Consider the following 12,303-nt stretch of genomic DNA (forward strand, 5'->3'; position numbering starts at 1 on the left):
AGTAAGTGGGATGACAGGCACTCATATTTTTTGAATCTCTAGATGGAAAACATAATCTAGGAGGGGACTTTTGTCTCTTTGATATAGTTTTATTCTAAGGCTTTGTACTTTAATTAATTTGATTGCAGTTTTTTAAAATGGGAAATTCCTAGACACTGAGACTCTTTAAGAGAGAAATTAGATTGAACATTTAAGTAAATTCTGACTTGGAAAATAATGGCTTAAGTAGTCACTATGACTTTAAACGACTAAGTGAATCCCTCACTATAATTTTTGTACCATCATAAATTTTGCAAATACTTTTATTTTAATTTCAGGATGGCTTAGCAAATAGATCTGGAGTGGTTTTAGGGATAGGCAGTTTGCCCAACTGCCAAAACTTACCTCCCAGATCATTTGTTAATGCCTGAAATTATAGTATTAAAAAATTATCCCTTTGGTCTAAGGCTCAGTTCCCTGCTAAAATGCAAATGTCCCTGGGAAAGACAACACTTAAAATAGTGATGGTCATTTATCCCTAACTCTTGTCTCAATGTTTAAATAGAGAAAAGATGTGATACTTAAACTACATGAAAGAAAAGGCCGGGCACGGTGGCTCAAGCCTGTAATCCCAGCACTTTGGGAGGCCGAGATGGGCGGATCACGAGGTCAGGAGATCGAGACCATCCTGGCTAACACAGTGAAACCCCGTCTCTACTAAAAAATACAAAAAACTAGCCGGACGAGGTGGCAGGCGCCTGTAGTCCCAGCTACTTGGGAGGCTGAGGCAGGGGAATGGCGTGAACCCGGGAGGCGGAGTTTGCAGTGAGCTGAGATCCGGCCACTGCACTCCAGCCTGGGCGACAGAGCGAGACTCCGTCTCAAAAAAAAAAAAAAAAAAAAAGACTCTAGTAAAAATAAATCAATAAATAATAAAAAAAATAAAAAATCTAGATGTGCTAAATCGACAGGACACTTTTTCCTAAACTTTGCCCTGAAGGAGATTTGGAACATGTGATCGAGCTGGGCAATGCAATCTTACTAGGCCTACATGTGGAGAATAGGAAAAAAAAAGAAAAGAAAAAAAGAAACTCTTTCTTGAAATACTTCTTGATGTTTCTCTCATTACTGACCCAATCATAATAAACAGATAATCTCAAAGTAAACTGCTTTGATGTCTGTTGTTTGATATTAAGCTGCTATATTTAGCATTACTAGATAAATCAATTTGTTCCTGGCCAACACTAAAATTACAGAACCCAAAAGGGCTATAGGAAATTCTCCTAGGTAATTGATACATTTAGCTGAGTCAGTGCTGAATTAAATACTTGATGATGAGATATAAAACCTAGGAGCCAACCAACCACATATGACCAAAAGAGAATCACCCGTGATTGCCTCAGAAAATCAAGGTACCAAATATCCCATTCAAATTGCATCTTGAGGCTTGAAGAAGAAAGTTGAGTATATAAAGTCACGAAGGGCTGGGTGCAACGACTCATGCTTGTAATCCTAGAACTTTGGGAAGCCAAGGTGGGAGAATCACTTGAGCTTAGAAAATTAGAGTCAAGCTTGGGCAAAACAGTGAGATATCATTTCCAAAACATTAAAAAATCAAAAAAATAGCCTGGCATGGTGACATGCCTCTGTAATCCCAGCTACTCGGAAGGCCAATGCAAGAGGATTGCATGAGCCTAGGAGTGAAAGACAAGCCTTGGCAACAGAGTGAGACCCCATTTCTGTTTATTTTAAAAAGTTAATAAAGCCACAAAGATGATTAGAAAGTAAGTTACCTGTAACCTCATTAGAGGACTTGCCCTTAATTCCATTTCCTTCCCTGGCTACAAAAGGACAATGCCATATTCCTACTCTTCCTATGCGTGCGTCTTTTCCTTCCCTTGCAGAGAGAGATGGCCACCATGAACGCTGGGTACTCTGCTGAGCCTGCTCAGCACCCAGTCTTCTCCAACTGAGGCCAAGTCTCCAGACTAAGGCTTCTCAGGGCACGACCGTATGTCTGTGCCACAAGGTAATGGTTGACCAGAGTATAGGCCACACAAGATATCAGCAGCACGGAACACGAGCCCTAGATGGCCGCTTTGCACCCTCAGTCTCTCTTGAACAAGAAATGCTTACTGTGGTGATGCCTCACAGTGAGGTAATACAGTTTTAAATTTTCTACTCTCAAGACAAATTGATTGTTAGTGTAAAAGCTCCAGACTTTGAGGAGGCCATATTTGTGAAAATCTATTATTTAAGGAACAAGGCTGAGAAACTATATTTCTGTATCATAAAAACCTTGATTAAGATAAAGCTATTACTTACACAAATAGCTTAGAGAATAGAAAAGTTAATATACACATTAGTGTTATTAATACATAGCAACCTGAGACTAAGCCTTCACAGCAGCAAATGAATTACATCAGGTCAAAGTGATCCAATTTGCCAGTTTGCTATCATAAAGACAAGAGAATAGCAGGTCTCATGCTTCTAGGTGCCCACTAAGTATTCTGAACACTTATTTAAGCCAGTCACAAATTAGACCACTTAATTTCTCAGTCAAGTTTGATTTAACTACAGATGAATGGGAAAGATCTTAATTTCTTACTTACCAAAACCATCAGGTCTAATAACATTCATAAATTGACTTTTTTACCCTTTGTTAAGTAAATTCAGGCAACAGCCACTTATAAATGACATTGTAGCGTTTTTAGGTGGTAAGATCATTCTATTCCAAAAGAAAAATTAAACAGTAGCCCTCCTCCAGGCCCCAGTGGCCTTTCCTTCTGCCTGTTAATCCAGAGTAGTTCTACTTTCTAATGCCCAAGGCACCCCCTTCTCACCTTCCTCCCGTGGCCCCACCTCCCCACTGATATTTTCATATTACCCCTGCCCTCTCCAATCAAAAGGAGAAACTTTAACAACCCAGGACTATTTTAGACCAAGACTAAGGTGTGTGTGCCTTAATATGCCACTCCCTCTAGAATGTTTGTAGTTGAAAACACTCTGGACCCCACTGGCCATCTCCTGGTGGAAACTGGGGGGATTCATGGATACACAGGAATCCCATCACATGGCAGGAATTGCTAGAGGAGTGATATGGTTTGGCTGTGTCCCCACCCAAATCTCATCTCGAATTGTAGTCCCCATAATCCTCACATGTCTTGAGAGGGACCAGGTGGGGATAATTGAATCATGGGGGCAGTTTCCCCCATCCTGTTCTCATGATAGTGAATAAGTTATCCTGAGATCTGATGGTTTTATAAGGGGCTTCCCTCTTCACTGAGCTCTCATTCTTCTCCTTCCTGCCACCATGTGAAGAAGTACATGTTTGCTTCCCCTTCTGCCATGATTGTAAGCTTCCTAAGGCCTCCCCAGCCATGCTGAACTGTGAGTCAATTAAACCTCTTTCCTTTATAAATTACCCAATCTCAGGTATGTCTTTATTAGCAATGTGAGAACAGACTAATACAAGGGGGTTTTCGCAGAGATCATTTCATCTAATACTCAAAATGACTCTTTTCAGTCACCCTGAACATCTCTCTTTTCGGAGGTTAAATAAATGTGCTAAAACCACATATCCATTAAATACCAGTTTCAGGACTCCAACCTGAGTCTACCTGACTCTCACTCTACTGCTTATAGACTTTTTGCTATGCCACGCTTAACTCAAATGAATCTCTAATGGGAGAATGTTACTAATCTAATGGGAGAATGTCCACAAAGGTGAGTGATATTGTTGATCCATTGAGTCCCCTGAGTGGCAGTAAGTCACCACTCCTGCATTTCTACTTGAGGCTATCTTTCCCGGCTTGTGTGTTTTCTTTGCCACTTTTGGGCTTCAATGCTTTTCCCATTCCAGCCTAGACCTGTGTTTTTTAAATCCATCATTATTCAGTCATTCTTTAGAGTGGAAATCCTCTCAAGACCTCAAGGCACCGTATAGAAAAATATTGCATAATGAACAATAAACATTTGGATTACCAGGAGGGCACACGTAAGAAGGCTGCATTCTTTCTTTCTTCTAGTCCTAGGGGAAGAAGGGAAGTTTTATGAAGCTGAACTGGGCTCTTTTCCCATAGGTCCCACCAGTCTCCCTCTCACTCCTACTGAATATGCTGAATATGAAGCCTCCACTGGACAGATTTTCTTACTTGTTTTCCCCCCTGCCAACCTAGTAAAATGTGGATCTATTGCTTTACTAGCATCTAGAGGACATTCCCCTGTCTCAAACCATAAGTCTTCACTGCTTCTCCAAATTAATTTAAAACATCAAGGAAACAACCGTGAGTCCTCCAGGAGGCAATTAATGTGTCTCGTTAGAACACGCTGTCTGATGCCACCTACCTGACTGTTTGAGTTGCCTTGTTGACTGTCTCTAGCCTGATCAGAGGCAAAGCAAGAAGGAACATTAAACCTAACATGGACCACAGTGCCTAGAGACATAAGCATGAAGAGAAGTGGAGTGAACAGTAGAGACTGTTCCAACGTGTCTTCGGTAACCAGGCATTATGGTTCAATTGTATTTCCCTCCCCACCCCAAAACTATGGGTACACTAGAGTCCTAATCCCCAGCACCTTCATATGTGACCTTGTCTGGAGATAGGATGTCTCTACAGAAGTAATCAAGTGAAAACGTGGTCATTAAGGTGTCCCACGATATGGACAATATGACCATCCCTATGATGCATGTCCTTATAGAAAGAGAAAATTTGGACACAGAGACAGACATGCATAGAGAGAAGATGATGTGAAGAGTCACAGGGAGAAAGAAGATAGCCCTTTGCAACCCAAGGAGAGACGCCTGGAACAGACCCATCCCTCATAGCCCTCAGAAGGAACCAACTCTGCCAACACCTTGACCTTAGACTTCAGCCTCCAGAACCAAGAGACAATAACGTTCTGTTGCCTAAGCACCCCAAGCCCATGGTACATTGTTACAGCAGCTCCAGCAAACTAAGGTACCAAGACACTAAGTTAACATAACTGGACAGTTGGTGAGTGCTCCCAAACCCTGGAAATATATTATCTTCCCAATGCAAAAAGAATAACGGAGGGTAAATCCTCCAGCCCATTAAGTAGTGTTCCTATCCTAGGAGAATGGGGTAAAGAGTGTAATTTATCCCAAGATCACAAGTTAGATGTTAGCTTTGGGATTACAGTGTGGACTGAGAGTCACAATCCCTAGTGTATTTGTTGAACAGTGACCTTCATTAGTTTCAGAACCTAGTCTGGAAGTTGCTTTATCTAACAGGGATGACATTATTTAGTTGTGTCTTAAGACCATTGGCTACAAAGTATGTTATATGGAAAGTAATTGCTGGCCAGACACAGTGGCTCACATCTGTAATCCCAGCACTTTGGGAGGCCAAGGTGGGAAGTTCACTTGAGGCCAGGACTCCAAGACCAGCATGGGCAACAAAGTAAGACCCCTTCTCTATAAAAAAATCAAAAAATTAGCCTGGAGTGGTGGCGCACACCTGCAGTCCCAGCTACATGGCTGAAATGGGAGGATCTACTGAGTCCAGGAGGTTGAGGCTGCAGTGAGTTATGATCATGCCACTGCACTCCAGCCTGGGCTGCAGAGTGAGACCCTGTCGCAAAAAATAATAATAATAAAATAAACAAAAAACAAAAAATGAAAAACAAAGTAATTGCCAAGCAAATAGCAAACAAAGGAATTCTGACGAATCCTTCCAGTTATTCCTCTTACATAAAAGTATTCACTTTACACAATGTGATACTTACCCCCTCTCTCTGTTCTTACCTGTTGGGCCCTGTACTTGTTTCCTGGGGCTGCTATAACGAATTACCACACACTTGGTGGCTTAAAGTAACAGAAACGTATTATCTCATGACTCTGGAAAACAGAAGTACCACATCAAGCGGCTGGCAGAACCCCACTCCCTCCAGGGGCTCTAGTGGAGAATCAATTCCTTGTCTTTTCCAACTTTGGGTGGCTGCAGGTGTCCTTGGCTGGTGGCCACATCACTCCAATCCCTGCCTCCATATGCACCTTGCCTTCTCTGTGTGTGTCTCTATCTAATCTCCCTCCACTTGTCTCACAAGGAAACACACAACTGCATTTAGAGCCCCTCGGATAATCTAATGCAAGCTCTTCTAAAGATCCTTATCTTCTGCTCAAGACCCACATCTTCTCAAGACCCTTATCTTCTATCTCAGGACCCACATCTTCTGCTACATAAGGGTGAGATTCACTCTTTTGCCATATTCACAGGTCCTGAGAGTTAGGAATTGAATATAACTTTGGGAGACATTTTCTTTGTTCTGCCTATTACAGCTCCAAACCACCAGCCTCTTAGGTTAACTTTTGGAAGCTTATCTTTTAAAGGTCATCAACGTAATGTTTATTTCCATGCTAGTCCCAGACCTCATGCAAAACTGCATGTAAGACTTGAAAGACTGAGACTTAACTGTTGACTTGAGTCATAGCCCTCTTTTTATCCTCTTTGTTTATAACATTTAGCCAGGTTTTTTTTTTTTTTTTTTCAAAAGGTGAAAATATTGGTTCTCAATCATCTTGAGATCTGATAAGGGTAAAAAGATAAAAGCAAGTCTTCAATCCTCATTTGTACTCTTTCTTTTAGATTAACCAGCATTCTGGTTAAGGATATAAAAGCACATTTATAAGATGCCTTAGCCTTAGAAAATTTGTACAAAGCTGTATATTTTTCTCCTCAGTTGCCAGGACTATAACTGAGCTCTACTTATAAGTGTACAGTTTCCATGTTTTCACATGCTGAGGGACTTTAATGTTCATATATTATTTTTCTCTGTAAACCTATTATTGTACACATTTTTCTCTCTTTTGCTATTTTTTTGTTGGCCTCAGTCACCCCAATCCTTTTCTCTCTAAAACCACAAAGCACCAGAGAACAAACCGAAGGGAAATAAGAACTTCTAAAAGTATTCCGGAAAAAAAAAATGACTCTAAAATTTATCTTACAGTTTTGCAAAAGGTGATATTTGGGAGAATGATAGTTACTCAATCTGATATTTGAATAAATACTATCTGGCATTGAGCATAATTTCAGATTTGTTACCAAGGAATGAATACATATGTATATTTTTTTTCTGGTAATTCAGAGAATGTTTTAAATATGATACAGATATGTAAATGTATTTAGAAGTGTCATTCAAGACCAAGAATCATTTGCTACCCTTGGAGTGGCAAGGCTTTAGAAAGTCAGTGATACTCAACCCTAGCTGTATATTAAAATCTTCTCAGAGCTTTTTAAAAAAATACCAGTGCCTGGACTCCACCCCAAAACAATCAAATCAGAATTTCTGAGAGGAGGGGTATTGTTGCTGCTGTATTTCCAAATCCCACAGATCATTCTAATCGTGGAGTGTATGTTGAGAATACAGATTCAGTATTCCTTCTACTGATGAAGAAATCAAGACCTATGGAATGAGGTGATCTGCCTACTTTCTGCCTATGGATGTGACCAAGAATACCAAAAGAAAAGGCTGCAAATAAGCAGCAAGAAGTAGTAAATAATTTAAGATAAAATTATTGTAGAGAGAAGCAAGGGAGACTGCCAGCAGCAGCAGAAATGGCTCTCTGGCTGCCAAGGGTGAGGATTGTGAAAATGTAAATCCTGCTTAAATCCTTTATCGCCCGACTGTGTGCATACCAGCAAGCCGGCTTTAGAAAAATATATCTATGAAACTGCTTCCTAAAAGTTTGAGGTTTGCAGGAAGCAGGGCAAGAGAGCAAACTCTGAAATGCCAGAACTGGCTAGTTAAGGAAATAAAAGCTGGGGAATCTCCAAAGAAAGTAATTTCACCGTGTTAACTATCTTTGTGCCTATTTGTATTGTTTTTAAGTTCTACTGTAACTTGTATATATTCTTATGAGTTGGTGAGTTGAAATATTTACCATCTGATGAGAATTATTACAAATTTCCTGTCACCATTTTCCAGAGTCTTATTGTCATCATTCCCGCAAACGAAAGAAAAAAAGCTAAAAACTATTTTAAATTGACTAACGTCAATTTTGTAACATGAACTTTTTCCCTTGGATGTAACAAATCGCTTGATTATTACTTGTTTCATATCAAAATAGGCTGTAAACTCCAGTTTCTTCTTCTTTTCCCAGATCTCTCCCCTGGCCTGCTGTTCTCAGGAACTTTCATCCAAGGTTTTGATGTGCTAATTTGCTCATCAGGACCCACTAGCCTTCCTTGGTTTAATTAATAAATATTTCCTGTTGACAAAGGAAGGGGAAACAGAAGTCTAATTCATGAATTTCATCATTGTGTTTCCCCCCACTGTGACCCTCACTTGAAATTGGTCTTGCGTCTTATCAGCCGCTCCGTTTTAGGCCGTGTCATTTGCATATCAAATATATCTTTGCAAGCAGGCTGCTCGCAGCCCTGGCCTGCAGACAGTTACAGAACCAGCTGCCCACTGGAGGGGCAGGGAAACATCTGCAAACCCACTGTGATTACAGGAGAAGAATGAGAACAGAGGACTGCCCTACTCTCCTCTTCGGGGTCTCTCCTCCAGAAATCCAGGTCTTCTGGTGCCCTGTTGTCGTACACTTGGTGTACGTAGTTATTTACTTATGGAATTTTTCCTCTGAGTATTTACTCTTCTGAAATTAGAATGATAACACAAGATGCTCTAAACCTTCCATTTGACTTGCTCGTCTTCAAAACCTCACCTAGCCACTAAGGATGCTTTAGCGGATCCTAATAGGGACATAACTCAAAAGCATTATCATTACAGAGAATTAGGATACATCAGAATGATCTGACTTCACTATATTAGCTGACTTCAATATAGCTTCCCTTGAAACTATTTTGTTTTCTCTCAGTTAAGGATGGGCTGATGGTGGCTACTGACTCAAATTAAGTCCCCCCTCCCCCCACCTTTTTTTAGAACTTAGGAAGTTGGTTTACAAAATTACTAGCAGCACCGTAATTCTATTCCCATCCGTCATGTTTGACCTGCCCACATTTTTCAATCCACCCCCTTCCTAGAATTCACCTGTTATTGTTTACCTGACACCGGGTGTTTGTAAGATTCCTCAGATGTAATATGCAAACCTCTAGCAGGGTGAAAGATGCTTCAAAGATTTTAGAACTGTGTTCCTAAGTTGTTTTATTCATATGACCCACATATCTGAAGAGCGCTTTAGAGATGCGATCTCAGGCACTTGAAAACACAATAATCAACCCAGAACCAGCCCTAAGGCTGATGTCTAGCTTTTTTCCTTTTCTTTTTTTTTTTTTTTTTTTTTTTTGGAGATGGAGTCTCACTCTGTCACCCAGTCTGGAGTATAGTGGTGCAATCTCGTTTCACTGCAACTTCCTTCCGCCTCCTGGGTTCAAGCAATTCTCCAGCCTCAGTCCCCCAAGTAGCTGGGACTACAGGTGCCCGCCACCACGCCTGGCTATTTTTTGTATTTGTAGTTGAGACAGGGATTCTCCATATCGACCAGGTTGGTCTCAAACTCCTGACCTTGTGATCCACCTGCCTCAGTCTCCCAAAGTGCTGGGATTACAGGCATGAGCCACCGCGCCCGGCCTGATGTCTAGCTTTTAAGAGGTCCATGCACAGCCCGAGAAGCAGGAATAACAGGAAAATAATGCCATGGACTATATTAATTATTTGCTTAGAAGTGGCAATATTAGAGTGGAAAGATACACGTTGGTTCTATTCACTGCACTGAATAAATTAGGCAGTATTGAAAAAAAAATACTGTGCTTCTTTATCTCAGGCACTATTATCTAGTGCACTATAATGTGGCGTAGTGGCAAGAGCACTCCATTTGGAGGCTGAAGATCTGAGTTTTATTTCAATTTTGCCACCAATTAAACATCTGCCATTTGAGCAAGTTCCATTCCATGTGTGGACATCCATTTCTCCACTGAAATATGAGACACTCAGATTACATGGACACGCATTCAACTGTGAACCTCAGACTTGTTACCAAGTGCTCCTTAAAAAAGATTTACGGACCAAAAAAAAAGGAGCTTCTCTGCTCCTTCTGGAATCTCCGCCTGGTTCACCCCACCTGCCTCCACTCCTGTCTCTACCATATCCATCAGGGTGACCCAGAAGTCCTACAAGGTGTCCACCTCTGGCCCGGAGACGTTCAGCAGCCACTCCTACACAAGTGGGCCCGGTGCCCGCATAAGCTCCTTGAGCTTCTCCTGAGTGGGTATCAGCAGCTTCTAGGGTGGGCTGGGGGGAGTCTATGATAGGGCCAGTGGCATGGGAGGCATCTCTGTCGTCACAGTCAACCAGAGCCAGCTGAGCCCCCTTAATCTGGAGGTGGTCCCCAATATCCAGGCCATGCACACCCTGGAGAAGGAACAGATCATGACCCTCAACAAGTTTGCCTCTGTCATCGACAAGGTACGGTTCCTGGAGCAGCAAAACAAGATGCTGGAGACCAAGCGGAGCCTCCTGCAGGAGCAGAAGACGGCTCAGAGCAACAAGCACAACATGTTTGAGAGCTACCTCAACAACCTTAGGCGGCAGCTGGAGACTCTGGGCCAGGAGAAGCTGAAGCTGGAGGCGGAGCTTGTCAACATGCAGGGGCTGGTGGAGGACTTCAAGAACAAGCATGAGGATGAGATCAATAAGCGTACAGAGATGGAGAATGAATTTGTCCCCATCAAGAAGAATGTGGATGAAGCTTATGTGAACAAGGTAGAGCTGGAGTCTCGCCTAGAAGGGCTGACTGACGAGATCAACTTCCTCAGGCAGCTGTATGAAGAGGAGATCCGGGAGCTGCAGTCCCAGATTTCAGACACGTCTGTGGTGCTGTCCATGGACAACAGCCGCTCCCTGGACATGGACAGCATCATCGCTGAGGCCAACGCGCAGTACGAGGAGATGGCCAACCGCAGCCGGGCTGAGGCTGAGAGCATGGACCAGATCAAGCATGAGGAGCTGCAGAGCCTGGCTGGGAGGCACGGGGATCACCTGCGGAGTACAAAGACTGAGCTCTCCGAGATGAACCGGAACATCAGCCGGCCCCAGGCTGAGACTGAGGACCTCAAAGGCCGGAAGTCTTCCCTGGAGGCCGCCATCGCAAATGCAGAGCAGCGTGGGGAGCTGGCCCTTAAGAAGGCCAACACCAAGGTGTCCCAGCTGGAGGCCGCCCTGCAGCGGGTCCGGCAGGACGTGGCGCAGCAGCTGCGTGAGCAACAGGAGCTGATGAACGAACGTCACGCTGGCCCCGGACATCGAGATCGTCACCTACAGGAAGCTGCTGGAGGCGAGGAGAGCCGGCTGGAGTCTGGGATGCAGAACATGAGTATCCATAGAAAGACCACTAGCGACTCTGCAGGTGGTCTGAGCTCAGCCTTTGGGGGCCTCAAGCCCCGGCCTCAGCGACGGCCTGGGCTCCAGCTCTGGCTCTGGCGCGGGCTCCAGCTCCTTCAGCCGCACCAGCTCCCCGAGGGACGTGGTTGTGAAGAAGATCGAGACCCGTGATGGGAAGCTGGTGTCCGAGTCCAGTGACGTCCTGCCCAAGTGAAGGGCTGCGGCAGCCGCTCCCAGCCTGTCCCTCCTGCGGCTGCCTCAGAGCCAGGGAGGGAGGCCGCTGGGAGACCCACCCGAGGCTCAGCCCACCTGCTGGGGAGTTTACTGCCTGGCCACCCCCCTTGCCCATGCCTCCAGCTACAAAACAATTCAATTGCTCCCCTACTGCTCCCCCACCCCCAAAATAAAACCTCAGCTAGCTGGGGTGGGGGGCGGGGAGGAGAAAAAGAAAAAAGAAAACAAATTATGTGGCCAGAGAGTTTTTGAGAATCACAGTGTTGCACACATATGTACGCTTGCTCAGAGATTCACAATAAACTTTAGCATACCAAATGCCTCCATGAGACATTCTAATAAAGCTTTACAATGAACACCAATTTAACTGTTTTGTGTTTCCCAAATATATTTTACCAAGAATCCTATGTGTGTTCTAAACAGCTTGGGCAGCACTGGACAAGATTTCCTAAGGGCCTTCCAGCTCTAATTGGTCCTGGTCAGGTTTGTCAGGTTTGTTTATCAGGGTCCTAGAGTTAGTCGTTCAAAGGGGACCTCAGGTGGGGTGCCATGGCTCATGCCTATAATCCCAGTGCTTCGCGAGGCCAAGGCAGAAAGATTGCTTGAGGCCAGGGGTTCAAGACCAACCTGGGCAACACAGCAAGACCCCATCTGTACAAAGAACTTAAAAAATGAACTAAGCATGGTGGTGCGCCCTTGTAGTCCCAGCTACTTAGGAGGCTGAGGCAGGAGGATCACTGGAGCCCAGGAGTTCTAGGCTACAGTAGCTGGGGTCCCACCAATGTA

At 43.7% G+C, this 12,303-nt stretch overlaps 1 pseudogene; it reads left to right on the forward strand.

Annotated features, from left to right (window-relative positions):
• LOC113224925 overlaps nucleotides 1-11,497 on the forward strand; it is a 32,823-nt pseudogene extending 21,326 nt beyond the window's left edge.
• Nucleotides 11,498-12,303: the final 806 nt, after the last annotated feature.

The sequence above is a fragment of the Piliocolobus tephrosceles genome, chromosome 9, assembly GCF_002776525.5.
Source record: "Piliocolobus tephrosceles isolate RC106 chromosome 9, ASM277652v3, whole genome shotgun sequence".
Lineage (NCBI taxonomy): Eukaryota > Metazoa > Chordata > Mammalia > Primates > Cercopithecidae > Piliocolobus > Piliocolobus tephrosceles.